We start from the raw sequence: 3,855 nt of genomic DNA, 5'->3' as shown, positions 1-3,855 counted from the left end.
AATGCACCACAACAGGAAGCTCCTCGCCGGCCGGGGCCCTTAAACCATAGAGTTTCCCTTTGCTTTTTTCGCTTCTCTTTAAGTCTCCGCCATAAATTTCCGCTTCTCTATAGGCGAACATCAAATAGATAAAAAGGGAAAGGACGCCGTCGTCACTTCCGGTTTCTGTTTGAGCGTCAGGTACAGGCAGAGGGTTGGAAAGAAGCATCTGGTGGCACCTGAAGGTCATTTCTGGCATAAGCTTTCGTGGACATTGTTCACGTCATTAGCAGTGTCCACGAAAGTTTATGCTAGAAATACGTTTGCTAGACTTTTTAAGGTGCCGCAAGATGGTTTGTTGAGCCCTCTGTAAATTGTTGCAAGGTTGTATCCAATGTTAGTCTTACACAAGCCCCATTCATTTCAATGGGTCTACCATAAGTAAGGCAAACTTTGAATACAATCCTCTGCCTTGGGCTGCAATCCTATGCACACCATGCCCCACTGAACAAAGTGGAACTTACATCTGAGTAGACATGAATACGATTTTGCCTGTTGGTCTGAGTAGACATGAATACGATTTTGCCTGTTGGGTTCTTTCAAGGAATGGAATGCAAAACGAAGATGGGAGGCCTCTATGTGCCAGGGGTGGGCAGAAAGTAGATCCCCATATACTATGGGATATTACTTCCAGCATTCCTGATCACTGGCCATGTTGGCAGGGTATTCTAGGAGTTGTCCCCATCACCACAAAATAAAATCATAATATAATTTCTGCCCACATTTGCTCTACACCATCAACTTCTAAGCTGTGCTGGCTGCCTAATTACTTGCACTGGTTAGCTCGTTGCTTCCTTCACACGTTCGATTTGGAATCGGAAGTGCCTTTGAGATTTAATAGAGACTGACTGGTAAGACTCCACCTTGGCAGCATTGCAGGTCTCAATTCTATGGCTCTACATGGGAAGTATCTGTTGGAAATTAGGACGGGGCCACAGAGAGAGAAGTGGCAGGAAGACAGAGCATTGCCCTGTAACATAATGGGGGGGGGTCACAGGTGCACATGCACAAAGATGTCCACAGTGGCTGCCTGGTTGTCCTTCCAGGTGCTGACCTTGGAACCCAAGTCACCTTTGCAACCATAAGGAATGACAGAATAAAAGCGCCTTCTCCCCATAACCAAGCTTTCCCCACAGAACTGTATTTATTTATTAAAACATTTGTATCCTGCCCTATTATCACTGGGATGTCAGGGTGGTGTACAGATAAAAGCAGAACAATATAAACATAAATAATTTACACAGCTAAAAAATGTACTAAATCATTAACAAATTAAAACTGGAAGAATTTTTTAAAAAGCAATAAAACAATTAAAATCAATTAAACTGTGTAACCATGGGGAATTTAGCCCTTTATGGCTTTGATAAAAAGCCATGTTTTAACTTGGCGCCAAAATGAAGCCAGTGTCAGCACCAGTCGGGCCTCCAAGTAGAGGGTATTTCTCAAGCAAGGTGCAACAACAGAAAAAGCCCCCTCCCATGTCCCATAATGTATGTCTCACATTGGTGGGACGTAGAGGAGGGCTCCTCCAACAGATCTCAAATTTCGGGCAGGCATGTATAGGGAGAGGTGCTCCTTCAAATACAGAGGTCCCAAGCCACTTAGGGCTTTAAATGTCATTGCCAACACCTTGAATTCTGACCAGAAGCATATAAGCAGCCAATTCAATTATTTTAAGATTGGTGTTATATGGTCTTTATAAGAAGTTCTAGTGAGCAGTCTAGAGGTGTATAGTGGTAGTCCTCTAGTATTTGTTCATTTTGTCCAAGTGACACTAAATCAGCAAGGATTTTCCCCAGACAACCTCTTCTGAGTTCTGTAATTGGAACTGAAAGCTTCTGTTGGCTAGAATGTACATTTAACTTACATACATAACATTCACAGATGTCACATTCCAGAGATTAAAAGGTAGGGTTACTTCTGGATTTTAAAGGTTCTGGCATGCAGAGAGTTCTTTTCTCCCAAGGGGAATGTCTCTCTCTTTTTTAAAGAGCCTGACATCAAAATGTAGGATGCCAGTCCTTTTGAGAGGTAATGCTTCATAGCACAGTCAATCAAAAGGCATTGTTCCCTGCCTCGATCAAAATGGAGAGATGGGTAAGAAATAAAATTATTATTGTTGTTGTTGTTGTTGTTGTTGTACAGCTATTCCATTTTTTCCTTCCCTAAGACTTCTTCTTGTGGTAAGATAGAGGTGGTGTGACTCATGGGAGGATAAATGGAAGATGAAGACATCTATAGGACACCAGTAGAATTGTGTCTGAAAACACTCTCATCTGGAAACACCCTTACTTTCAGGGAGGTTTGCATACAATCCTTGCATATTTAAATGTCATTATACACAGATACACTGTTATTACTATGAAATATTTTGAATTCAACTATGAACTTTTCCAGAATTCAAAATTCAGTAGACTACCAAAGTTTTGTGTCATAATTATTAAGAAAGATAGTGCTAAGTACATTTAATATGCTCTGCCAATCAGTATTCATAGTAACAAAATTACTCTGCACACCTCTGCATAGTTACTTCAGGGTAAGGTCCATTTGATGCAGTGGAATATGTACTTCTGAGTAAATATGCATAGAATTAGGTCTTTTAAAGAGGTACAGTTAATGAATAGGAATGTAATATTAAAAAAATAAAATGTAAATGCCAGAAGAAGCCATGTAAGTTTATACCACATATTCTTGTCAAAGGAGAATAGGTGTTCTTCTTTTGCCTAAGTGAACAAAGTTTTCATAATATGGTAGATAGTATAGGAGCCAAGGGAATGCACCAACTCATAATGCCTCACTACAGACCTTTTGAAATAATGTTTACAATTTTTCTTCAAGCATTCATTCTTTATTCAGATGTTTTAAATGTATAACATAGTTGCTAGATACATAGCTGGCCAATGTTAGCAGTAGATGCCAAAAAACCCAGCAGATTTTGGTGATATCACAAATATGAAGAAAGTTCAGCAGTAGGTGTAGTTAGTGGCATCAATGGAAGAAATATAACTGAACCAAATGTTAAGTGGGGGCTATTCTGTTCTTAAGCAACTTATATGGTTTTAACTGGGAAAACAAAAATAATGCTTACATTGTATAGCAATCAGTAAGCCAATGGATTTTTTTGCAAAAACATAAAAGTCTCATTGTTCCAATACGGCAACTAGTTACTTGGGGACAGTTCAACATCCAGGGCTGGGCAGAGGGGGGTGGGGGCAGTTGACATGGGCCTACGATTTTAAGGGGGGCTACTCCAAGTCCCCCTGATAGAGGCAAAGGGCGACCCGTTGGTAAAGATTTGTTACAAAGTAGCTCTGAATGTGAAGAAGTGATGTCTTATATACATCTTGAATAAAAGTGCTTGCCATTACCTTTTTTATAAATCATTCTAGTTCATATGTATTTAGAATTGATTAAAAAATACTTAATGAGCTGTTTGAAATGCGCCTGCATTTCCCATCTTGCCCAGGCCTATTACCAGCTTTGCCCGGCCCTGTCAACATCCTCGAGTATTTAAAGGTTTTCGCATATACCGTACATTTTTTTTAAAAAAAATTCCTCTGTCTCCGCTTTTAATGGCAAGGCCTCACAACAATGGATGTTGCAACTTATTTTGCAGATGGCGCAAACATTGTTGGATTTTGCTCAGTTCTTCTACAGAAAGAGAAAGGGGGATGGAGATGCTAGAAAAATAAAAGTCGCCCTTCCGCAGCTGTGCTTTTCTGCATTTAAGTTTGCAGGCAAACATAATGCCGCCCCAATCAGCTGCTTCGCTCGTCGCGCTTTAACCCTGCCCTGCTGACGTCCTGCCGTTGCTGC

This window comes from Elgaria multicarinata, chromosome 3, assembly GCF_023053635.1.
Source record: "Elgaria multicarinata webbii isolate HBS135686 ecotype San Diego chromosome 3, rElgMul1.1.pri, whole genome shotgun sequence".
In the NCBI taxonomy this organism is placed as follows: Eukaryota; Metazoa; Chordata; class Lepidosauria; order Squamata; family Anguidae; genus Elgaria; species Elgaria multicarinata.
The sequence above is the reverse complement of the archived record's forward strand: the minus strand, read 5'-3'. Positions refer to the sequence as shown.